The sequence below is a fragment of the Pelodiscus sinensis genome, chromosome 17 (assembly GCF_049634645.1).
Source record: "Pelodiscus sinensis isolate JC-2024 chromosome 17, ASM4963464v1, whole genome shotgun sequence".
In the NCBI taxonomy this organism is placed as follows: Eukaryota; Metazoa; Chordata; order Testudines; family Trionychidae; genus Pelodiscus; species Pelodiscus sinensis.
In genome coordinates this window covers 6,944,662-6,971,332 of record NC_134727.1, presented here as the reverse complement: position 1 = coordinate 6,971,332, position 26,671 = coordinate 6,944,662, and the positions used below count along the sequence as shown (strand labels likewise).

Here is a 26,671-nt window from a genome sequence, read left to right as displayed (position 1 = left end):
AAAGCTGGATTAAAACGCCCACCTGTTAATCTAGCACTGGATCCCTGCCCCCATGCGTCCTAGAACACCAGGAAAACTCTGTCAGCATGTTGTAAGGATAGATTTGGTCAGTTAACTTGGTTTTGTTCAGCATTTCTCAGGCTGTGGGTTGGGATCCCAAAGTGGGTCCTGTTTTAAAGGGGTCACCTGGGCTGCTTCAGACTTGTGGAGGCACAAAGCTTCACTGCTTGGCCCTCTGTGAAACATTTGACAGGGAAATCCATCACTTTTGTGAAAAAACTCACCCAGATACAGACAGATAGCATCTTCTTTTCAAAGTGCAGACGGACATCATGCCAAAGGGACTGAAGAGATGCAAACAATGCAAACATACTACACAGACTACAGGGAGAAACTGCCCCACACTCTCAAAGACACTACAAAATCATCTGATCAGCATCCTGTACAGCAAACAGGAAAAGATCAAGAAAGAGCTACACCAGATAATTTTCCATTCAAGTATTCTCACCTTCTGACCATTGCTGGAGATTATGTTGTTTGGAGTGACAGAGTTTAGGAAGAAATCCCTTCAAACACAGAGAGCTGTAGGGCAGCAAGTTGCCATTTTATTCCATAACACAGAACTAACTAGAACCAGACCAACCACCTGGGCTGATCCCTAGTGACCTAACTCAGTTCATAGAATCATTGACTCATAGAGCTGGAAGAGAGCTCAGGAGGTCATCAAGTCCAGCGCCCTGCCCACGGCAGGACCAATCCCAACTAAATCAACCCAGCCAGGGCTTTGTCAAGCCGAGACTTAAACACCTCTAGGGATGGAGATTCCACCACCTCCCTAGGTAACTCATTCCAGTGTTTCATCACCCTCCTAGTCAAATTGTTTTTCCTAATATCCAACCTAGACCTCCCCCACTAGATCAGTTACTATAACAAGGCCTAGATCTACAACAACCCAATACACAACCGAGATGCGCCATATCCACTCTGATTTAATTAGTCCTGATGGCACACTCCCATCTCTGTATCCTTTTTTTCTTTGTTCTTTTTTTCCCTCTTCATTATTTGAGGAAGTGAGTTGTAGCTTATGAAAGCTTATGCCCGAATACCCTACTACCATAGTTCTTGCTGTGCGCCTGCGTGGCCGCTAACAAAACATTCTGCCCCCGCCCACTTCCTCTGGAGAGCATGACAGGTGGCTGCTTCAGCAGGTGGGGCTGGCTGAGCTGGCGTGGTAAGGGAACCACTGGGGGAGGCTGAAGTCACTGACAAGGGGCCACGATCTGCCGTGGTCGTGTGGCCGGGCAGTGCGGCAGGAGGCCTGCTCCAGTGGCCAGAGCTGCCCCGTGGCGGGGGGAGGGGCAGGGCCTGTTCTGGCTGCTGGGGCTAGGAACAGGACCTGCCTTATGGCGGGGGAGGGGCGGGGTCTGCTCCGGTGGCTGGGAACATGTGTGTGTTAATAAATTGGGTGCCACAGTGGCACCCATCCGAACAAGCGCACGTGACCTCAATATTGGTGCACAAGACAAAACTCACTCCACACACGGTTGGAAAATCTTAGAGGGAACACTGCCTACTACACTTGCTAGTCTTTAAAGTACCACTGGCCTCCTTGTTATTTCTCAAAGCAAAGCAAGGAATAAAGTTAAAGGGTTAAAACGTTAAAAAAAACCCAATGAATAACTGTCACAGTGATATGGTTTCACGTATGCCTATGGGCTCCATTACAACAAAACATAGAATCATAGGGCCAAAAGAGACCTCAGGAGGCCATTGAATCTAACCCCTAACTAAGGGTGTGTCTAGACTACATGCCTCCTTCGACGGAGGCATGTAGATTAGCCAGATCGGAAGAGGGAAATGAAGCCGCGATTAAAATAATCGCGGCTTCATTTAAATTTAAATGGCTGCCCCGATCTGCCGATCAGCTGTTTGTCGGCAGATCGGGGGAGTCTGGACGCGATGCCCCGACAAAGAAGCCTTTCTTCATCGACACAGGTAAGCCTGGTTTCACGAGGCTTACCTGTGTCGATGAAGAAAGGCTTCTTTGTCGGGGCATCGCGTCCAGACTCCCCCGATCTGCCGACAAACAGCTGATCGGCAGATCGGGGCAGCCATTTAAATTTAAATGAAGCCGCGATTATTTTAATCGCGGCTTCATTTCCCTCTTCCGATCTGGCTAATCTACATGCCTCCGTCGAAGGAGGCATGTAGTCTAGACACACCCTAAAAGCAGGACCAATCCCAACTAAATCAAATGGACTATGGAGAACCTGGATGTTTTGGTTAAGGCTACTGAATTGCAAACACAATCCACTTGATGTCCAAGTTCATTGAGAAATAATAGCAGAAAACTTGTTTGCTCGGTGAAAGTAAATAGAGCTGCCAAAGGGAATTAGAACCTAGTATAATCCTGAAATGCTCTTGATGTGATGGGCAGGAAGCCTTCTCATCCTTTTGTCTCGCGGGCAGGTCAGCGTGCTTTGGGGATATTGATATTCAGAAATCCTGGCCCACAGAACTCGCCTTATTGGCAGGACTTCATATAATGTTACATAAAGTGTGAAATAATTAGGTCTGGCTTTCAGGTCTGCTGGCTCCAGAGAAACAAACCCTTCTAATAGACTAGTGTGCGGCAGCATTCTGTTTCAATCAAGTACAACGTCTTCCAAGCTGTAGGGTTTTTGATCCAAAGGTGATTTAGAGAAAAGAAAAACATGTGAAATGAAAAAATATTCTGGGAAAGACTTCAATAGCTGCACGCTCTCCTGTGGTTCTTATCTGCCAAGCTGAAAATCACATGTCCATCGTACACTGGGTAGGACTCTGTTTTGTCATTTTGTTTCCTACTTTTTTTCTCCGCCCGAGATTAGTGTGTTTGTCCATCCAAAGTAATAACCCATCTTCAAAGGGCACTGAAAACTAATAAATATTAATGTGAGTTGCAGGTGCTCATCTTAGTATTGGGTCTATTATGCACCTACTTAGATGTGGATGCCATAAGCTGAGTGGTAGGACTAACTTCTTAGGTGGCACTGGATGTCCATAGCCCTGACTGTCTGCTGATTTATGCTCTTTCCATACATAGACTACCATTGACTTTAGTGGGCCACTCTGAACATGAGTTGGTCTGTTGTGATTAGAAAACAGAGGACAATGTTATTTACCATGGTATTTTTATCTGTCTGTACTACAGATTATTTCAACCCTCTTATAGAATTGAAATAAATGAATTCCTTAAGTAGAAAAAGAATTTCTAACCTACAAAAATATATTAGATTTCAAATGTAAAAGGTGTTTAGAAAAAAGTAAAAAACTTACAGAACTGTGCACCTGATTTATAAGAACTGCTATATGACTTAACTATAAGAGACCCTACAGGCACCTGATCTATAACTACACTGAGGTGAAACAAAAACAACAAAAGTGATTTGGGTGCAAGCTTAGTTTGGGAAAAAGCTTCTAACCAACCATATTCTGCTTCAGGTGCATTTAAGCAATATGTTTGGAAACAAGATCTATGTATTGCACCGTGAGCTTTTAAAAGAGCTGGATACAATAAACTCCATAATGAGTGCAACCCTTCTGCCAGGTAGCCCCAGTAGTAGCCAAGGCTGGGTTCCGTGTCTAGGGGTTACTCTCCATCCATCCAACACAGAACTGGCTCAAGCTTCCACCCAGTAACCTGGGAAATTCACCGGACGCCCCTGAGTGCTCTGAGAGGTAATGCTTCCCCACTCGCACGCACAGAGTCTGAGTGTAGAAAAGAAACCTCTAATAAAAAAGGCGAGAAGTAATTTAGCATTAATTTGGGAAAACACCACAAACAAAGTTAATAACCAAAACCGAGAGTGAACATCCCAGCTCAAGTAGGTTGGACAATGTCCTTTTCCTCTCAGGCTCTCACGTCCAGCAATGTAAATGTCCTTTTCACATGCCCAACCCTCCTCTGCATCCCATTCACAGTCATTGCCCTTGGTCAGGGCAGACCAGAGTTCAGAGGTGCAGCTTGCGAACAGGAGCTGTTAACAGGGAGTTTGGAGAGGGTTTTCTCCAGATAAAGGAGGAAGCTAAAACAGGACCCTTGAGTGAAGTGGCAGTCTCTCTCTGTGTGTGTGTGTGTGTGTGTGTGTGTGTGTGTGTGTGTGTGTGTGTGTGTGTGTGTGTTTGGGGTTTTCTTGCTGTGTGCTGAGCTTGTGTTTGGCTGTTTGGTTGGGGGTTTTTTCTCCTTTCCCTTCCCCTTCCCCCCCTTCCCCCCCCCCCCCCCCCCCGGCCTTGGAGCGAGTGCTGTGGCTGGCAGATGGAAGTTGTGAGCTTCTAATCAGAGTTTGAAATCTAGAAGCCTCTGCTCATTGGTTGAGCCTTAATCAGGGGAGGGGCTATCAGGCAGTTCAGGGCTTTATAAAGGAGTCAGTTGGCGACCAGGAAGCTTGTGAACAGGGGCTGTTAACAGGGAGTTTGGAGAGGGAGTTATGGAGTGGGAAGGGGGTGAGATACACTTGCCATTCTTTAAAATCTTTTCACTACACTCCTGCCCTTCAAGGACACATTTAATAACAACTGAGGAATCTCTCAGAAGGAAGCCAGGTATGGATGGTGATAGGTCTGCTGTTCTTACCTGCACAGCAATGTGCCATGATTGTTTTCCTCCCAGAAGACAGAAGGGATTTCATCTGTATTAAGTGCAAGCTGGTCACCATTTTGGAAGAAAAAATTAGAGGCCAAGTATCGACCCTACGTTCTATCAGAGAGGATGAAGACTTCCTCGATAGAAGGCAGCGTTTAATCCTGCAGGCACAGCAGGCTGAAGAGCCAGTCAGGGCAGTACAGGATAAGAAAGAGAACTGGCAGCATGTAACCTCTAGAAGGAGAAGAAGGCCAACTCAGGTATCCTCCATCCCTGTAGAAGTAAGTAACTGCTATCAGGCTCTCTCCACAGGACTGCAGTGGAGAATGCTTTGGCAGGGACCTCTCAGGGAAGAAATCAGAAGGGAACGCCATCTACCTGATGGCATGGGATGTGTAGTCCTAGAGATGGGGGTTCCATGACCACAGCCCCCAAAAGAAGATGGGTGGTGGTGGTTGGGGACTCCCTCCTAAGAGGGACTGAGTCATCCATCTGCCGTCCAGACCTGCAATCTCGAGAAGTTTGCTGCTTATCAGGAACTCACATTCAAGATGTGACCCAGAGTCTTCTGAAAGTGATTAAACCTTCGGATCGCTACCCATTCCTGCTTCTCCATGTAGGAACTAACGATACAACCAACAATGATCTTCCAGGTCACAGAAGATTATGTAGCGCTGGGAAGAAGAATCAAGGAATCTGAAGTGCAATTGGTGTTTTCGTCCATCCTTCTGCTTGAAGGAAAAGGTCCGGGTAGGAATCATCTAATTGAGGAAGTAAATGCATGGTTACACAGATGGAGTCAGAGAGAGGACTTTGGTTTCTTCGACCATGGGACTCTGTTCTGGGCACAAGGATTGTTAGGAAGAGATGGGATCCACCTAAGCAAGAGAGGAAAGAGCATCTTCATGGAGAAGCTTGCAAACCTAGTGAGGAGGGCTTCAAATTAGGTTCGTTGAGGGACGGTGACCAAAGCCCTGAGGTAAGTGAGGAAGTCGGACACCGGGAAGAATCACAAGGAGGAACAAGCAACAAAGGAGGACCCCTGATTCGGATTTGGATGGAGAAGGCAGGGCAATCAACTGGTTATTATGGTGTTTGTACACAAATGTGAGAAGCCTGGGAAACAAACAGGAAGAATTAGGAGCCCTGGCCCAGTCGAAGAACTATGATTACCAACGGGTAATGATCAATGGCTTGATGTCAGGTTGGCGGTAAGTTTCTAGAGGAGTGCCCCACGGTTTGGTTCTAGGACAGTTTTGTTCAACATCTTTATTAATGACCTGGATGAGGGGATGGATTGCATCCTCAGCAAGTTTGCAGATGACATTAAACTAGGGGGAGAGGTAGATAAGCTGGAGGGCAGGGATAGGGTCCAGAGTGATCTGGACAGATTAGAGGATTGGGCCAAAAGAAATCTGATGGGGTTCAAAAAACAGCAGCCACTGGAATAATTTTTTAAAATAATAAGGACTCCTTACAGAGACAGTTCTATCAGTAGAAGAGGAGAAGGGGGAGGAGGAAGAGGAGAAACATGTTGAGCCAGTCTTACAGCTCATGCCTTGAGGTCATGCAGCCTGCTGATATGGAGTTTTGCCCTCCCTTCCATTTGACTTCACAGAGTTCTGGCAGAGGAAGCCTTGTACATCTGAGATTCTTTACACTTCTCTCCTTTGAACTGAGTTAAACACAGTCTGACTTTCTGCATTCTCCCAATAATTGCAAACATTTGTGATGATATTTTACAATTCCTGCATTTAATGTTAACACCATTTGTTTCCCCACAACAGCCAAATTAGTTGCAATGCGCAAAACATCATTCTAACAGTGGAATATCTAGCAGGCTTGAGCAAACTGAGTGATGTGTATTTACATAACCACACCCAGGATTGCTCTCCCATTTCAGCATGAATTGTAATTGCATAACCACACCCAGGATTTCTTTCCCATTCCATCTGGCTGTGATGGAAGCATTGATTCAGACTCTGGTTACATGAGCGGGTAGTTAGGAACCTTAGTTAGGAACTTTAGCTTGTGAATGAAAATAGGAAGTTTTTTAAAAAGCAGTGCCTTGCATTTCTCTGCACAACTGCATTTCAAACTACCTGCTTGGCCCTTTCCTGTCAAAGCTATACAAGTTATCCTTGATGTATTTTGCATAGGATACGTATAAATGATGCAATCTCAAAAAAAAAAAAAAGAAACCTGTAATGGCAGTACTTATAAATGTGTTGTAGTTAAGATACAAATCATTTGTTAAGTGCAATGAGAACAGGAATCACAGAATTTCAGCTCTTTTTCTTCTTGTCAGTATCTGGGGAAGAGAGCTGTAAACTCATAAAACCTTATGCCCTAATTAATTTGTTACTCTTTAAAGTGCCACTGGTCTCCTTGTTATTTTTTCACAGTGCAGTTAGAAATAAAGTCAAAGGGTTAAAATGATTAAATCTGTGATATACTTCCAGCAGTGGATGGAAAAAAATGGTTCAGTTAGGGGCTGTTTCTTCCTCACATTTTCCATAGTACCCATACATTAAAAGCACCAGTGAAGTTAATGGGGATGTTCATGACAGCAAGGCCTATACTAGCCCCCAAACAAGGGGAGGTTTCTTTTGTTTTCTGGGGGAAGCTCTTGTATTGCAGAAGATCTAGACACAGCAAAAATAAAGACAATTCTATCTTTTTGTTGCTCTTTCTCACACAATTGCTTGCTTTTGATCTCTTCAACTACTTGCCTCCAGTACCTCTGAAGTCTAAGTTTCATGATGAAAATAGAAAATAGCAAGAACGTCAAAGGATGTTAATCTGAAATTTAAATCTCAACCCTTGTTCTCAGAGTTGTCCTCATCATGCCTGGTTACAAATTACTGTTTGAGCTCTACTGCTTATTGTTTCCCTCTTTGAAACACAATTCCTCCTTGCCAGCAACTTGTTTTCGGTGGAACGAACTGTCTCTGTGGGATTATCCAGCAGAAAGATTTGGATGCACTTCAAAGCATGGTCTCAGCCCATTAGGGTCTAAGCCCTCTGGCCCAATGCATCTCCTAGAAGTATCATGTCATATGCCATCAGTACGATACAGCCAAGAATGACCTTGAGAGGGTTACTGTGGATTATGTAGCGCTGGGAAGAAGGATCCAAGAATTCGGAGTGCAAGTGGTGTTCTCGTCCATCCTCCCTGTTGAAGGGAAAGGACTGGGCAGGGATCATCGAATTGAGGATGTAAATGCGTGGTTGTGCAGGTGGTGTCACAGAGAGAGCTTTCGTTTCTTTGACCATGGGACTCTGTTCCGGGCACAAGGATTGTTAGGAAGAGATGGGATCCACCTAACAAAGAGAGGAAGGAGTATTTTCGTGGGCAGGTTTGCAAACCTAGTGAGGAGGGCTTTAAACTAGGTTCATCGGGGGAGGGTGACCAAAACCCTGAGGGGAGTGGGAAAGTCGGATACCGGGAAGAAATGCAGAGAGGAACGAGCAAGAAAGGAGGACCCCTGATTCCAATGGAGAAGATAGGGCAGTCAACTGGTTACCTCAGATGTTTGTACACTAATGTGAGAAGCCTGGGCAACAAACAGGAAGAACTGGATGCCCTGTCCCAGTCCAAGAAATATGATTTAATTGGGATAACAGAGACTTGGTGGGATGACTCACATGACTGGAGCGCTGTCATGGAAGGGTATAGACTGTTCAGGAAGAACAGACAGGGGAGAAAAGGGGGAGGAGTTGCACTATATGTAAGCGAGCACTATGATTGCTCTGAACTCCAGTATAAAGAGGGAGAAAAACCTGTTGAGAGTCTATGGGTTAAGTTTAAAGGAGCAAACAACAACAGTAATGTTGTGGTTGGTGTCTGCTACAGGCCACCGAATCAAGTGGTTGAGGTAGATGAGGCTTTCTTTGGACAACTGAGAGAAGCTTCCAGATCACAGGCCCTGGTTCTTGTGGGGGACTTTAATCACCCTGACATCTGTTGGGAAATCAATACAATAGTACACAGCAATCCAGGAAGTTTTTGGAGAATGTTGGGGATAACTTCTTGACACAAGTACTGAAGGATCCAACCAGGGGCCATGTGCAGCTTGACCTTCTGCTCACAAACAGGGAGGAAATAATAGGGGAAGTAGAGGTGGGTGACTACCTGGGAAGCAGTGATCACGAGATGGTAGATTTCAGGATCCTGACCAAAGGAAGAAAAGAGAGTAGTAAAATACACACCTTGGACTTCAAAAACGCAGATTTTAATTCCCTCAGAGACCTGATGGGCAGAATCCATTGGGATGCTAACATGAAGGGGAAAGAAGTCCAGGAGAGCTGGCAGTATTTTAAAGAAGCCTTATTGAAGGCACAGAAAGAAACCATCTCGCCGCGTAGCAAAAAAGGCAAACATGGTAGGAGACTGGATTGGCTTATGGGGGAAATCCTTGGTGAACTTAAGCACAAAAAGGAAGCTTACAAAAAGTGGAATCTTGGACAAATGACCAGGGAGGAGTTTAAAGGTATAGCTCGAGAATGCCAGGGGATTGTCAGGAAGGCGAAAGCGCAAATGGAATTGCGACTGGTTAAGGATGTGAAGGATACAAGAAAGGTTTCTACAGGCATGTTAGCAAGAAGAAGGTGATCAGAGAGGGTGTGCGGCCCCTGCTGGATGAAAGAGGTAACCTAGTGACAGATGATGTGGAGAAAGCTGAAGTACTCAATGCTTTCTTTGCCTCTTTCTTCACTGACAAGGTGGGCTCCCGGACTAATGCTCTAAGTGATGCAAGATGGGATGAAGATGGAAAGCCCTTGGTGGGTAAAGAACAGGTTAGGAACTATTTAGAAAAGCTAAACATATACAAATCCATGGGTCGGACTTAATGCATCCGAGGGTACTGAGGGAGCTGGCAAATGTTAGGAGCCTTTGGCCATGATCTTTGAAAAGTAATGGAGATAGGGAGAAATCACGGATGATTGGAAAAAGGCAAATGTAGTGCTCATCTTCAAAAAAGGGAAGAAGGACAATTCAGGGAACTATAGGCCGGTCAGTCTTACCTCGGTTCCTGGAAAAATCATGGAAGGGATCTTTAAGGAATCCATTTTGAGGCACTTGGAAGAGAGGAAAGTGATTAGGAATAGTCAGCATGGATTCACAAAGGGCAAGTCGTGCCTGACCAATCTGATTAGCTTCTATGATGAGGTAACTGGCTCTGTGGACGTGGGAAAGTCAGTGGATGTGATATACCTTGACTTTAGCAAGGCTTTTGATACTGTCTCCCACAATATTCTTCCCAGCAAGTTAAGGGAATGTGAATTGGATAAATGGATGGTGTGACGGGGCGCTCCCGCCCCGCACTCAGGGCGCTCGGGGGGACGCCGGGTGGACACACCGGGGGGCGGGGAGCCCGGACGGGCCCAGCACGTCGGGCTGCGCAGACGCACCAGGACCCGGCGCGGGGAGCGCCGGGAGGCAAAGGGCGCCGACAGACAAGGCCCAGGAGAGAGGCGCGGGCTGATGAGGTCACGGGGGAAGGGAGGCTGAGGGGCGTCACGGAGGAAGTGATGGACAGGGGGAGCGGAGCCGGCGGGGGATTTAAACCTGGGGCCGGCACTGCAAAGGGGGAGGAGGTGAACGGAGCGGCAGGGAGGAAAGAGAAGGGAGAGGTGAGGCTGGATAACGTGGCAGAGGCGGGCCGGGAGGCCTGGTGGAGTAGGAAGCGGCCCAGGGCAGGGTCGTGGAGCCCGTGAGTGGGTGTGTTTTGGGGCACTTCCCCCATCCGCTAGGGAGGGACCGTGGGTCCCTGCCTTTAGGGCCCTGGGCCGGGGTTTGGAGAGGGGGCGGGCCCGAACCCCCCTACCCCGCTGACCGACGGATCCAGCTCGGGTGAATGCGCAAGCGAACGAAATAGAGGGCCATCGGCCGTGTTGTTGACTCACTGTGACAGACTAGTTTACAGATGGTAAGATGGATAGAAAGATGGCTAGAAGGGTAGTGATCAACGGCTCGATGTCAGGATGGCAGTCGGTTTCTAGCAGAGTGCCCCAAGGTTCGGATCTAGGACTGGTTTTGTTCAATATCTTTATTAATGACCTGGATGAGGGGATGGATTGCACCCTCAGCATGTTTGTGGATGACACTAAGCTAGGGGGAGAGGTAGATATGCTTGATAGCAGAGATGGGGTCCAGAGTGACTTAGACAAATTGGAGGATTGGGCCACAAGAAATCTGATGAAGTTCAACAAGGACAAGTGCAGAGTCCTGCACTTGGGATGGAAGAATCCCAAGCATAGTTACAAGCTGGGGACCAACCAGTTAAGTAGTAGTTCTGCAGAAAAGGACCTTGGGGTTACAGTGGATGAGAAGCTGGATATGAGTCAACAGTGTGCCCTTGTAGTCAAGAAGGCTAACGGCATATTAGGTTGCATTAAGAGGAGCATTGCCAGCAGATCCAGAGATGTCATTATTCTCCTTTATCCGGCTTTGGTGAGGCCACATCTGGAGTATTGTGTCTAGTTCTGGGCCCCCCACTGCAAAAAGGATGTGGACGCATTGGAGAGGGTCCAGCGGAGGGCAACTAAAATGATTAGGGGGCTAGAGCATATGACTTATGAGGAGAGGCTGAGGGAGTTGAGTCTGTTTAGTCTGCAGAAGCGAAGAGTGAGGGGGGATTTTATAGCAGCCTTCAACTTCCTGAAGGGAGGTTCAAAAGAGAATGGAGAGAGGCTGTTCTCAGTAGTGACAGATGGCAGAACAAGGAGCAATGGTCTCAAGTTGTGGTGGGAGAGGTCCAGGTTGGATATTAGGAAAAACTATTTCACTAGGAGGGTAGTGAAGCACTGGAATGGGTTACCTAGGGAAGTAGTGAAGTCTCCGTCCCTAGAGGTGTTTAAGTCTTGCCTTGACGGGGCCCTGGCTGGGTTGATTTAGTTGGGATTGGTCCTGCCTAGAGTAGGGAGCTGGACTTGATGACCTCCTGAGGTCTCTTCCAGCTCTATGGCTTTATGATTCTATGATCAAACTATTGTGTCATCTGAATTGTGTATGGTAAAAAGGAGCCCGAGAAAAGAAAAAAAATTCTCACCTGCCTTTGTACCTTGGCATGAGGCAAAAGCGACTGGGGGAGGAGGAAGGGCCACTAGCCACGTGATTCCCACCCCCAGCCCAGGGAGGTGTGGGACAGTTCAATCTCAGGCTCCACCTCTCTCCACCCCTGCTCTGTCCCCACCTGCCTCTTCCTTTCCTCCAAGCCATGCAGTTTCAGGCACTGTTTCAACTGACTTTAACGTCACCTATCCTCATATTCTGTGATCTACTGAGCGCTGCAGACTTCCCGAAGGAGAAGCTTAGGCAACCACAATTAATTAAGGGTATGCAGGAGGAGAGGTTCATAGTACCATCTCTTTCACCCCGGGCAAGTGCACAATTTGGATTAAGTTAATTTGACTTCTTTTTTACAGACGGCTTTAGTCTTTCTGTGTAAGGCATGTGTCTTTCTCTGGGTTCAAATTTTTAAAGCAGTAAAGTTATATTTAAAATAGCACTCTGGCTTGCCAGAAGATAGGTAATGAACTCAATTTCCTGTAGAGCAGACTGCAATATTGAGACAATTAAAAATATATACTGTTTTTTGGCATCTCACATCAAAATAAGCCCAATTCACCAGTCTTACTTGAACACGTGATGAACCATGACTTTCATGCTTTGACTTACCTACTTCCAGTTGCTGCAGAATAAATAAATACAAAAATACAGTGGAACTATGCACACCATACAACACAATGTACTATGAAAGATGTGCTTCAATGTGACATTGAACAAAAATAACCTGGTAATTCAAAGCTACTACTGTATATACTTTGCACAGTATATTTTTGTCTTGTCATAATAGCATTGTCTAACAATGAAGAGTTAAGGCCATCACTGGAAGACTTTGTTTTGAAGTAAGGGTATTTCTGAACTCTTGGTTGATCCATCTCCCAATTCCCTCAACGTCTTAGTTTAATGGCAGTCCCTGATGTGACAGTAGCACTTTGTGAAAGAAAAGTTGATCAATTACAGACTCTCAGACTGTAGAGCACAGCTGAGTTGTTGATTCAAACAGATGCTATATTGCTTCAAAATCCAGTGGGAACCTTATGAGTTTCACTCTCCATTTAGGAACAAAAGGCAGCACAGTCAACACACTGAACACATCACTTGACACTGAATAAAGAACTAAACCCATCATCTGTATTGGGACATGAATCCAGGCTGCCAGATAGAGATCTTTGGCAATGTGATACCTCAGGATTAAAACAGCCTCACATTTCCTGCTTTTAGCACTTCCAGTAAGAGTATTCCTGAAATTTTGACTGGACCATGGGCTGCCATGGCAAAGAAAGGAAGACTCTGAAATCGGACTTTAGATTTATTGCTCATAACATTCCTATTATAGCAGACTCCATTAAAACGTCTAGTCTAAAATACAACCAGACTGTTTTAGATAAATAGTTAATGTCAAATACTTACCTTTATAATATTTAATCTAAAATTAGATATATGCGTGCCACTACACAAATACCTCCATGATTGTTGCTACCTGATAAAATGTGAGTAATGCAAGACATTTGAGGGGGAAACTAGACAAAGGATCACACTATAAAGTTACCACAAATCTCATAATTAGATACATTAGTGCAGCTGTACCCAACCATTGGTCCACAGACCGGTGGCGGGCTGCAAACCCCTGTCTGCCAGGCCGCAGGACATTGTCAGGCCATGCCCCCCAGCTTTTAATTAGCCCTGCTCGCTGGGATTCTCCATAAGGGAATGCCTTTCCCACCTACTTCCCCATGCAGCAGCAGGGTGAGTGGTATGGCAGGACGCTGAGTGTGCTGTGCGTGAAGCCAGGGCTGTGGTGAGGCTGTCCCTACACAGTCCAGCTGATGGGGCTGCATGGAGAGTGCTGTGGGGATGTTTGAGGCCACGTGGTGGGTGGCTGGGGCCCGTAGCGGGCACTTAGCGGGGAGGCCAGGACCCGCCATGGTCACGTGGCAGGGGAGCCAGGGCCTCCTCCAGTGGCTGAGGCCAAGGCCATCTGGTGGGCAGCTACTCTGGCGGCTGGGGCTGAATAACATAACATGGGGGGGGCGCAGGAGTTAGGGTTGGAGTGTATGGAAGGCCTGGGGTGCATATTTTGGCAAACCAGTAACATTGTATCTGCATATTTGCATATTCATTATATGTATAATGAATATGCAAATGTTGCCAGTCTGCCAAAAGTTTGTGAATGGGTTTGCCAGTCTTCAGTATAAAAAAGGTTGGGAAAAACTGCATTAGTGTGAGGAGCAATAGTAGATGGCTTAGCTTTGACTGTTCACACTTACATGCCACTTTCATATTTAGAGTTTTAGGACACAGTGATGATATCAACATATGCTACTTGATGAATCCAACCTAGTGTTGCTTGTAAAAAGTAAAGGACCAAGTAAATACACCTGGACAGCTCCAATATTACAAGTGACCATTCCTTGAAATTTTTGGAATCATAGGCTATATCTACACTGGTGGGTTCTTGCGCAGGAATATCTTGAGCAAGAAAACGTCTACACTGGCCAGAACCGCATCGTAAGAACTCTGAGCTCTTGCGCAAGAAAGCATCCACACTGGCGGGAAGCCCTTGTGCAAGAACGTGTCTACGGAAGCAAATCGGCCATGTCAAGAGGTCACTAGCAGAGTCTGTGGACATGCGCCAGACCCCCACTGGGCAACGTACTTAAAGGGACTCCTGGACGGCCATTTCCCTGTGGCTGCCTGCTTACACACCCTTTTGAGGGAGCGAGAGCCAGAACAGCACCTGTCACCTCTGTTCCTGGCAAGTGCCCCTGGGTACCCTCGCTGCCACCGTCACAGCCATGGAGCCGGAGGAGGACCCCAGCCAGCAACATCCGCTCCTTATGGGCATTATAGAGGCTGTGGAGCTCCTCCACCAGGGACCCACATTGCTCCAGCAGGAGCTGGAGACTGGGCAGCAGGTGCAGGACCTCGCCACGGCTGCAGCTGGGCTTGGGCACCCGCACCCCACCACTGACAGGCGTGGGGGACATTCCATGAGCTCTGCACCTGGATCACCCCTGCGCTCTGGAAGCAGGACAACTGCCTGTGCCCTGCCATCCCTGTGGAGAAGAGGGTTGTGATTGCCCTCTGGAGGCTGGCCACCCCAGACAGCTACCATTCCATGGCGAACCAGTTCAGGGTAGGCAGGTCCACCATCAGTGTAGTCATCCAGCAGGTAAGGCCCTCCGTGGACCATGCACTCGTCCTGGGGGAGGGAAGGGGCCAGACTGGGCAGGGGGAGGCTGTAGGGGCAGGGGGAAGCCCCGCATACAGGGGGTCACGCTGTCCCTCCTGCACACAGCCCCGCTGGTGGTGGTGGGGAGATCCTGGGAGGCAAAGGGCCCTGGCCTGCGTGGGGGGAGGTGCCATCAAAGGGAGGGTGAGCACACCCCAGGCACCCATGTACGCACTGAGTCTCATTCCATGCATCCCTCTGCAGGTCATCAATGCCATCAATGACGTGCTGCTCCAGAGGGTGATCCGGTTCTGTGATCTCGGGTTCCTGAACTGTGGGGGAGCTGTAGACGGGACCCACATCCCCATCCGGGCACAAGAGCACCAAGCGGCCCGGTTCATAAACTGGAAGGGCTACTGCTCCGTGGTGCTCCAGGCGCTAGTGGACCACCAGGGCCAGTTCCAAAACATTTATGTGTGGTGGTCCGGGCGAGCCCACGATGCTCGCATCTTCAGGCACTCAGGCCTGTGCCACAGGCTGGAGGCAGGCACCAACTTCCCCCAGCAGGAATTCACCATTGGGGATGTTAGGATGCCAGTGTGCATCTTGGGGGATGCGGCCTACGCCCTGATGGCCTGGCTGATGCGGCCATACACCGGCCACCTGGACCACAGCCAGACCACCTTCAACAGCCACCTGGACCAGGCCCACAATCCCGTCGAGTGAGCCTTTGGCCATCTGAAGGCACGGTTTAGGTGCCTCCTGACCCTCCTGGATATGGGGGTGCAGCACATCCCAGAGGTCATGTCGGCATGTTGCGTGCTCCATAATATTATTGAGGGATGGGGGGAGGCTTTCCTCCCAGGGTGGATGGTAGGTGAGGGCCAGGCCTACCAGCAGCCCCACATGGCCGCCACCCGGCAGACCAACCGCCACAGGGTTCGGGTCCGGGAAGCCCTCCGAGTGATGCTAGACCAAGCCCCACAATAGGCCGCTCCTACACCTCTGACCGCAGGGATGCCCCCGTGCCCCCACTTCCCTCTCCCATCACCACCCCTTCCTGCCATCCTTCCCTCACCTCCCAATAAATAAAATGCACTTGCTGTACATAAGGCACTTTTTTATTTACATGGGGAAGGAAGTGCACTGTGGGGAGGAGGGAGGAGGGAGGAGGGAACCCTGAATTGGGAGGAGGGGGGGAAGGGACCCTGAACTGGGAGGAGGGAACCCTGAACTATGAGGGCCTCATGATGGATAATGGAAGCCTCTCCCACCCCCACGGGTGTGGGGGCGCCTCTGCCCCTCGTGCCAGGTTGGGGCAGGCTGCACCAGGAGGTGCTGCTGGTGGGGGACCTTGGGAGGGGGCATGGGCAAGGCAGGGGGGACCTTGGGAGCGGGTATGGGCAAGGCAGGGGGAGAAGCGGACGGAGAGCTAGGGGTAGCAGAGGGGGGCCTGGCAGCATTGGGCTGCTGCACAGGGCCCATCCAGTCAGCAATGGTGCCCAGGAAAGTGCAGACACGGCCGCAGAGCTCCAGGTACTGGCCCCACACCCTCTCCCACCACTCTGTATCTGCGCAGATCTTCTCCGTCAGAGCGTGCTCCATGCGCTCAGTCGCGCAGACGTGGTGGCGGAGCAGGTGGTGGCAGTCCTGGGAGCACTGCGACAGGCCCTACATCCTTTGCGCCGGCGGGATGGGACTGGAAGGTCCCTCGCTGGCTGGGGGTCTGTGACAGGGTGAGCAGGCCCCACACTGACCAACAGGGGGTAGCCCAGGCCCAGCTAGCAGAGGAAGCCCCGCCCCTCTGACCCTGCTGAGCATGCTCCCAGCAGCGGCCGGGTATAAAGGCAGAAGGAGCCCTGCAGTCGGTGAGGCCGCAGGGTGAGGTAGGAGACCAGGCTGGGCCAGTGTTGCTGCGGCAGCTGGACCGGAGTCGCTGCCCGTGCCGGACCCGGAGACAGAGCGAGCAGCCACCGACCCAGGGCGGCCAGAGCGCGCCCACAACCCCGGCAGGTACCGACTTGGAGGCCCCACGGGAGCCGGGGCGCGGTAGGAAGCAGCCCAGGGCAGGAGATACAAAGTTTGGCTCGGCGTGTATCGGCTGGATCCCCCGCCGAGCAGGCAGGAGCCATAGGCCCTGCCTAAAGGGCCCTGGGCTGGGAACCGGTGGAGAGGGAGGGCCCAGGTCCCCCTACCACCCGTTTTCCCTTCCCTGGATAGGCAAACCCTGGGCCAGGGGAGGCTTCTCAGAGCGGCGAGGCCTCTAGTATCGTACATTCCCTGGTAGAGGGACCTGGACTTTTGGGACTTTGGGTACTGTATAGACCCGGTAGGAGGGGGGCCGCGACCCCTGGCAGGGGCGTACCATCTGACAGGGTCCCACTGCAGAAGAAGCAGAGGAGAGCAACATGGTCAGTGAGCCCTGCCCCAAATGGTGTTCCAGAGCCCTGAGCCCTCCTCCCAGCACATCACAATGCCCAGGGACAGGTATGGCTGGGGAGGGGGAATTCCCCTGGGGCAGCATGTGCTTGTGTGTTGTGCCTTCCCCAAGGGAAGCTGCAGTGTCCCAGAGGTGGCCATGGATATGTGCTGTGTGCAGCACCCTTTAGGCTGTGTGGAGTTAGGCCTGCAACCTCCACACTGGTCTGGTCAAGTGGAATCCCTAGGGTCCTAGGCGTGTGCTGGGGCTAGCTGCCGCTTCTCTGTGCCACTTGGACTGGCTGCATGTAGGGTTGCCGGATGGTTTCAACAAAAATACCGGACACACTTGACATTACATGACAGTCTACAGTACATCTTAGTCAAAAAATCCCAGACGTATATTTTCTCATTTTTATCCTCCCAATTTGTTTCCTGAACAGAAAGCGACTGGACTGTCCGGTCCTAAACTGGACACCTGGCAACCCTAGCTGCACAAGGTTGCACGTGCTGCATGCCTCTACGCAGCATGTGGCCAGGCTGTGCCATGTGCTGCTACCTCTCCCCCATCCTGTGGCCCTCCCCCCTTCTCCAACACAGTGAAAGGTAAGGCAAGGGATTGCATAGAGAATTGTGGAAAGGGCTCCTGAAAAAGACAGAGGCCCAAGAAGAAGGGGTGGGCACTTTCTTGACCCCAAAGAGTGTTCATTTCAAGCTTGTTTGGAGTTAATAAAAGTAGAACCCTAGAAGAAGGATTCTTGACCTTGTAGAGTGCATTGGGTTTTTAAACGACCTTGCAAGGAGGCAAACTGAAGTGGAGGCTGTAATGCAGACTGTCATACTTGGCCAGCCAGGGACACTATAGAGAAGGCATCTCATTTATCAAGGGACAAAAAGCCTAACTTTCATCTCCAATTTATTTGAAAATCCAAGCCCAAAATTTTGAAGAAAACCTCTCCTTGATTTGCCGCGCCTTGAACCTCCAACAGAAGGGCATATTACTGACATTTTTGCCAGTCATCTGTCTGACAAAGCAGCAAGTGTCTTAAAGGTGCAATCATTCAAAACATCAGGAAAGGTATAAAATAGTCCGAGACTTCACCTATTGATATGGAGTCTTGAACCAAATCATAGAGGGTCTATTCAACACAGATCTCTCTCTCTCTCAGCAAATAAAACACGACTTGTTACGAACTATCGAATCACTGGAGGAATATTTTTTCTTTTTTTTTTAGAAGTTGTCTAACAGGAACACTCAGTGTGGCCTTGTGTTTTCAGCCTGTAAAATAGCTGAGCAAACTGACTGTCTCACACAGGGTGAAATTTGCCCTGTGCAAACATTCTCCAAGGCTTGTGGATCACTCAAATCTCCTTTGACAACGAGCTTTAACAGATGAGTGTAGACTTTCTGCAGCAGAGAGGTGACATGGCAGGGGGGAGAACAAGGTCAGATAGTAATACCCAAAGAAATGGACAGTTCAGAAATTTCTTTGGCAGAAGAACATTAGATCATAGTGGGAGCCATACTTCCCCTCTTGGAGTATGTCTACACTACCATCCTAGTTCGAACTAGCGGGGTAATGTAGGCAACTGGAGTTGCAAATGAAGCCCGGGATTTGAATTTCCCGGGCTTCATTTGCATAAAGCCGGGCGCCGCCATTTTAAAATGTCCGCTAGTGCGGACTCCATGCCGCGCGGCTACACGCGGCACGGACTAGGTAGTTCGGACTAGGCTTCCTAGTCCGAACTACCGTTACTCCTCATTTGCAACTCCGGTTGCCTACATTACCATCCTAGTTCGAACTAGGGTGGTAGTGTAGACACACCCTTGGTGACTAGATAATAGACCAATAGACATAAAGAATGCATACATCCGCCTATGAATCTGAACATTTTAGGGGGATCATAAGAGTATGCAACTGCAGCAATACAATTTTGGGCATGTTTTGGTATGTAACCCATTAAGTTAAATTTACTGAACTTTATGTGAAACTATAATATAAACCATATGCCAATGACTGGCTGCAAAACTGTTTCTCATTAATATACTTAAAAGCTTGGAAAATTCATGTTTTGCATGGAAAGATGTAAAAAATAAGATTCAATAGCCTAAGCTGCTTTTTATGAACTGCACATCCAATCAATACTGTTGGTGACTCTTATGCCACATGACATGAATAGATCATTGTGTAAGAGGGGAACAGATACAGGATAAACAAGGACAAAAACCTCCACAGGAAAAAAAGTCCCTTAAGCCTAGGAAAAAGGAGATGATTAAATTAATCAAGATGATTTAAATTCAGATCCTGATACATCTTGCCAAACTAGGCCAGAGCACAAGTGGAGGGGAAATACTGATGGCAAAGCTTGGAAAAATCATAGAATCATAGAATATTAAAACTGAAAAGGATCCTGAGAGGGCATTAAGTCTAGTCCTCTGCCCTCTCATCAGATCCAAGCACCATCTAGAGCATCCCTGATAAATGTCTATCTAGCCTGCTTTTAAATATCTCCAGAGATGAAGATTCTACAATCTCCTTAGGCAATTTATTCCAGTGTTTAACCAGCCAGACAGAACATTTCTCCTAATGTCCAACCTAAACCTCCCTTACTGTAATTTAAGCCCATTGATTCTTGTTCTATCATCAGAGGTCAAGGAGAACAATTTTTCTCTTTTAGATACTCTCAGGGTATGTCTACACTACAAAGTTAGTTCGAACTAACGGATGTTAGTTCGAATTAACTTTCATAGGCGCTACATTAGCGCTCCGCTAGTTCGAATTTAATTCGAACTAATGGAGCGCTTAGTTCGAACTAGGAAAACCTCATTTTACGAGGATTAAGCCTAGTTCGAACTAGCTAGTTCGAATTAAGGGGTGTGTAGCCCCTTAATTCGAACTAGTGGGAGGCTAGCCCTCCCCAGGTTTCCCTGGTGGCCACTCTGGCCAACACCAGGGAAACTCTTCTGCCTCCCTCCCAGCCCCGGACCCCTTAAAGGGGCATGGGCTGGCTACAGTGCCCGTGCCAGGTGCAAGCCTGCCAGCACCCAGCCAGCAGACCCTGCACCTGGCACAGATCGAGCCACCCACCCAATGCCCCCCAGCCCTCCCCCTCTTCCCGAGACCAGGCTGGCGGCTCCCGGGAGCTTGCCCGGGACCGCAAGAGGCAGGCACCCGCCTGGGCTAATGCAGACATCGTGGACCTTGTCCACGATCTCCGCACTAGGCACAGGAAAGTGGCCATCTAGGGCAGGAGAGCTGCCAGCCTGGCCACCCAGGAGCAGGTGTGCAAGAGAATCAAGGGGGTCCAGTGAGACCCCCATCCCTGAGCCCTGAGCTTACAATGGCCGTCCTGGGTCAGACCAAAGGACCATCTAGCCCAGTAGCCTGTCTGCCAACAGCGGCCAACCCTAGGGACCCTAGAGGGGATGGACCGAAGACAGTGACCAAGCCATTTGTCTCATGCCATCCCTCTCCAGCCTTCCACAAACCTTGGGCAGGGACACCACTCCTACCCCTTGGCTAATACCACTCCATGGACCCAGCCTCCATGACTTGATCTCACTTCCCTTTAAACTCTGTTCTAGTTCTAGCCTTCACAGCCTCCTGCAGCAAGGAGTTCCACAGGTTGACTCTGCTTTGTGAAGAACAACTTTCTGTTACTAGTTTGAAGCCTGCTACCCATTCCTTTCCTTTGGTGTCCTCTAGTCCTTCTTTATGGGAACTAATGAAGAACTTTTCTGTATGCACCCTCTCCACCCAACTCCTGCTTTTAGAGACCTCTATCCTGTCCCCACTCCATCTCCTCTTTTCTAAGCTGAAAAGTCCCCGTCTCTTTAGCCTCTCTTCATATGGGACCTGTTCCCAACCCCTGATCATTTTAGTTGCCCTCCCATCTCCCAGCCTCTCTCTTCCCCTCGCCCACCTCCTTTTCCCAGTCTCCCCCAGTTTTGTTCAATAAAGACAGATTCCATTTTGGAAGACCCATTATCTTTATTTTGTACATCAAGAAGAGGGGCTAGGGAAGGGTAAGTGGAAGGAGGTGAGGGAGGAATGGGGCACGAGCCCCCGATGGGGAGGACTGGGCTGGCTCTGCGGGCTTCTGGGGGTGGAAGCTGTCCTGCAGCCCCCCCAATTGCCCTCTCTCCCCAGATGGCAGCCTGTGGCAAGTGCAGCCGGGCTGATGGCCGAGTGGTGTGATGTGCCCAGTGTGGGTACTCCGGCAATCCAAGCCAGGACTGCTTTGCAAGCGGGGCACCCCTGAGAACTGTCTGTCTGGGGTGGGGGTCGGGACCCTTTAAGCACAGCCCTCGGCTAGCCTGAGAAAGCATCTCCACGCTCTAAGTCCTCCTCTGATGCCCTGCCGGCACTGCTTCCGGCCATCCTTAAGCCCGGTTCAGGGTCCACTTAATGTGGACATGCTAGTTCAAATTAGCAAAACGCGAATTCGAACTAGTTTTTTAGTCTGGATCCGTTAGTTCGAATTAGCTTAGTTCGAATTAACTAATTCGAACTAAGTTAGTTTGAATTAATGTTGTAGTGTAGACATACCCTCAGTATTCTCTTTTCCAAACTAAACAAACTCATTTTTTTCAGCCTTCCCTCCTAGGTCATGTTCTCTAGACCTTTAATCATTCTTGTTGCTCTTCTTTGGACCCTCTCCAATTTTTACACATTTTTCTGTAAATGTGGTGTCCAGAACTGGACACAGTATTCCAAATGAGACCTAATCAGCACAGAGTAGATTGGAAGAATGTCTTGTGTCTTGCTCACAACATTCCTGTTAATGCATCCCATAATGAAGTTTGCTTTTTTTTTTTTTGCAACAGTGACACGCTGTTGATTCATATTTAGTTTGTGATCCACTATGACCCCTAGATCTCTTTCTGCAGTGCTCCTTGTTAGACAGTCACTTCCTATTCAGTATGGCTATGGCTAGACTGGCATGATTTTCTGCAAATGCTTTTAACGGAAACGTTTTTCCATTAAAAGCATTTGTGGAAAAGAGCGTCTAGATTGGCATGGACGCTTTTGCGCAAAAGCACTTTTTGCGGAAAAGCGTCCGTGCCAATCTAGACGCGGTTTTCCGCAAGAAAATCCCGATCGCCATTTTCGCCATCGGGGCTTTTTTGTGCAAAACGGTTCTCAGCTGTCTACACTGTCCCTCTTGCGCAAAAGCATTTGTGCAAGAGGGCTTTTTCCCAAATGGGAGAGTCATTGTATTTGCGGAAGTACACTGACAATCTTACATTAGATTGAATTTGCGCAAGAACACTGACAAAGCGGCCAGTGTAGACAGCTGGCAAGTTTTTCCGCAAAAGCAAGTGCTTTTGCGGAAAAACTTGCCAGTCTAGACGCAGTCTGTGTAAAATTGATGGTTTCTTCCTAAGTGGTGTCCTTTGCATTTATCCTTATGAAACGTCATCCTATTTACCTCAGACCATTTATCCAGTTTGTCCCGACCATTTTGAATTATGGCTCTATCCTCCAAAGCACTTGCAACTCCTCCTCCCTCCAAATTGGTATCATCTGCAAACTTTATAAGCGTACTCTCTATGACATTATCTAAATCTAAATAATCAGGTTCCATTCATCTATGGCCAAGAGCCACGGAAGTCAAAAGAGATTCAACCCTTGGGAGGAATGTGTTACTTTTTAATTTCTTAGTCTTAGCAGCCCTTGAAATCTCCTGCATATTTTGAATGTGGTTGGAATCCCAGTTTTCCCACTGAAGCACTTCAACACCTTTGCCCTTGCCTTTTCTCCTTTCCTCCACCATTTATATTTCGACTATAAACTCTCCAGGGCAGAAATTCTTACATAATAGGATCCCTCTGTTCTGAATACAGTTCCTGTATCACTTGAGGCCTCAGAAACTGTTGTAATACAAATCAAATGCAAAGACCCAAACAACTTGTTGGGGATAACAGTCATGTTTACTTTTGTTAGTGGGAGAGAATGAGTCAAAAAAGCGAATGGATAGTTAGTGACATATAGCGAGGTGACTGGTGCTGATATTGATGCTTGTTTCAACAAATCCCGGGGGTGTAGGGTGTTAACTTTGCGGATGCATAGCTCTAATTGGTAGATGCTAACCGACTCTTGACCAAATCACATAAGCAAATTGATCTTGATGGGGTAGTGAAAGTGTTGGACACAAATGCAAGATAGGATTACCATGCCTTTATCCAAAAGCATTCCTGAGCTTCTTGGACAACTAATTTATTCTAGATTCAGACGGCACTGAGGGCCAAAAGTGCCTTTATTTTTATCTGTGCTTGGCAACTCAATAGGGAACATTCCTCTCTGGATGTAGCCTCAGCAGGTAGCTTTGTCTTCCAGACTCGAAGCACAAAGTAGTTCCCATATGACACTACTCAGAAAACCTGAAACTGCACATTTGCTTCATAAGATTAGCTAAAGGAAGAGTATAACTCTAGTTGATAGACAACACTGCTCCCTTGTTGTCTCCTCGTGCCATTCAGTGTGTTGAATCCAATCTGCAAAGCTCCATATGCATTTTGTCTGAACTTCTTGAGAAAGGTCATTTGAATTTGTGGCTATGATACTGATCTGCATCATGAACTGGAGTTAGCTACTATGACATAATTTACCCATCTGTTTAATTGATACATTAGTCCTCTTTCAAGAGGAGCTTAGTTCATGTTGGTAGAGAACTTTAGGTTCTTGATATATGATTTAAGAGTGAAAAGCAGTATTTGGATAGTTTGGATCTGATTCAGATTTCCACCAAACATTTCAGGTCTGCATCAGCATTTTTCTAGAAAACGTTTGTGGGAAAATTTCCAGGCAGCTCTAATTCTGAGATGAAAGATGGATTTGATAGATTAACACTTGTGTATTGTTGACTTGTAGTATATGCTGAACCCCAGAAGTAACCCAGAAGACATTTTAAGCAGAAACACAGAGGCTGTGTCTACACTGGCGCGATCTTATGCAAAAGCAGCCGCTCTTGCACAAAAACTTGCTGCCTGTCTACACTGGCTGCGTGTTCTTGCGCAACTAAACTGACGTTCTAATGTATGAAATCAGGGCTTCTTGTGCCAGAACTCTGACGCTCCCACTCACTAATAAGCCCTTTTGCGCAACTGTTCTTGCGCAAGAGGCCAGTGGAGACAGGCAACATGAATTTCTTGCGCAAGAAAGCCCTATGGTTAAAATAGTAATAGAAATGTAGCCGTGTTAGTCTGGTGTAGCTGAAGCAAAATGCAGGACTATGTAGCACTTTAAAGACTAACAAGATGGTTTATTAGGTGATGAGCTTTCGTGGGCCAGACCCACTTCCTCAGATCAAATAGTGGAAGAAAATAGTCACAACCATATATACCAAAGGATACAACTAAAAAAAATGAACACATATGAAAAGGACAAATCACATTTCAGAACAGGAGGGAGATGTGGGGGGGGGGGGGGGGGGGAAGGAAGGAAGGTAAGTGTCTGTGAGTTAATGTTATTAGAGGTGGGGAACATTAACTCACAGACACTTACCTTCCTTCCTTCCCCCTCTCCCCCCGCATCCCCCTTCTGTTCTGAAATGTGATTTGTCCTTTTCATATGTGTTCATTTTTTTTAATTGTATCCTTTGGTATATATGGTTGTGACTATTTTCTTCCACTATTAGATCTGAGGAAGTCGGTCTGGCCCACGAAAGCTCATCATCTAATAAACCATCTGTTAGTCTTTAAAGTGCTACATAGTCCTGCATTTTGCTATGGTTAAAATGGCCATCAGAGCTTTCTTGTGCAAGAGAGCATCTACACTGGCATGGATGCTCTTGCGCAAAAGCACATTTCTTGTGGAAAAGCACATGCCAGTGTAGACGCTCTCTTCTGGAAGAGTTTTTGCGTGAGAAAGCGCCAGTGTAGGCGTGGCCTAATGGTCAAGTAACCCCTCAAGTTCAGTTTCAGGATGAAAAGCACTCATCTAATTCAAGACTGTGTACTGTCTAGGATGCTAAACTGAAATTCCACCAAGAATGAAAACTCGAGTTGGTAATTACTTCCATTATTAAACTAAATTCAGATGGATCAGAGTCTGATTTGGCTATTTTGGGGTTCATGGCAAAGGACACACACTCTACCATCATTTTAGTTCCTGAGAGAGCTTGAGGGAGTAATCTAGGAAGATCCAGGACTGAAGTGGTCTGACCAGATGCTCTAAACTTGCTTAGGTCCACAGAAACAACACTGACTGAGGTTCTGAGTCTTCTTGGCTTTCTTTTAGGCCCAAACCATAGTGAACAGAAGGCAGTGAAGGAGAGGTTGACTAAAAGTGAAGGCTACTCCTCTGAGATTATTTTTTTCAGTTGGAGACAGAGTTTTAAGCCACCCAGTTTCTAACATTGTGGAAGTAATTCTAGATTCAGGGACTGGTGACAACAATACTATTAACAGCCCTTGGCTAAGTGAAAGATGCAGACAATTCAACTTAAACAAAAATAGAAAGATAAAACCAAGCGTCAAGACTGAATGATGTTTCAGGCAGCTTTTATGAGACTAGAAAATAAGAGGAACAGACCATCCCTCACTACAATAGCAGAGATATTAATCCATGAGACAAAATACAATTTGTAATACTCAAATGCCATAGAAGTAATTAAAGTAATACAGAGGAGGAAGAAAGAGAGAAACATGATCATGAGACTCAAAAAGCAGAACAGCATTACCTGTAATAGGTAACAGTTTCTGCTCCTATGAACTTTGACATGGGAGGGAGTAAATTGGTGCCATTTTCTGTACTATTATTAGAAATTTTTGTTACAGAAAGGATAACGAGAAGAAAGGGATAATAAATTAGTCCTTAACTTTCTGTGATAATTCTTCCTGATGCATGGCATACTAAACGAGGACAAAAAACTTGAGTGTGTTGTATTTGTATGACAATCTTGGACATTGCTTATAAAAAGAGGTCACAGAAAGCATTTGTTTGTGAAGTGAGATTGCAGGAAGGAGTGGAAATTAAAACAATGAACCATTCTCAAGCGATTATTAAAAAAGGTAATTGCATGACAGTGTAATCACATGCTCATGAAATGCCAGAGGAGAGTAACAAAGATTTCCATTCTGTTCGAAATGGAAGACTGAACCATATACTGTAGTCTGTGCCAGCTTAATTGAAAACACATCAGAAGCAAAGAGATGATATCTGGTTAGCATCGCAGAAAACAAAAAGGGTTCCCTGCCTAAGGAGTAGGTTTTGTCCCAGGCCACCATCTCTGCTCTGCCAGGACAAAATGGGGATTTTGATTTTCTCAGGTCTAGCACTGACACTGAAAGCTTCCACTGAGTACCCTGAAGGTCCACAAGTAACTTACTACTGAAAAGAACCTTCTTTAATGGAGAGTCAGGGGTAATGGAATTCTACCA

General features: G+C 47.5%; 1 long non-coding RNA gene across 1 annotated transcript in view; it reads left to right on the top strand.

The window, feature by feature from the left end:
• LOC106731478 (uncharacterized) overlaps positions 1–15,966 on the top strand; it is a 146,309-nt gene extending 130,343 nt beyond the window's left edge. The window contains exon 5 of the long non-coding RNA XR_012896299.1: positions 15,133–15,966. This is a non-coding gene — a long non-coding RNA (uncharacterized LOC106731478). The remainder of the gene's footprint in view (positions 1–15,132) is intronic.
• The last annotated feature ends 10,705 nt before the right edge of the window (positions 15,967–26,671 follow it).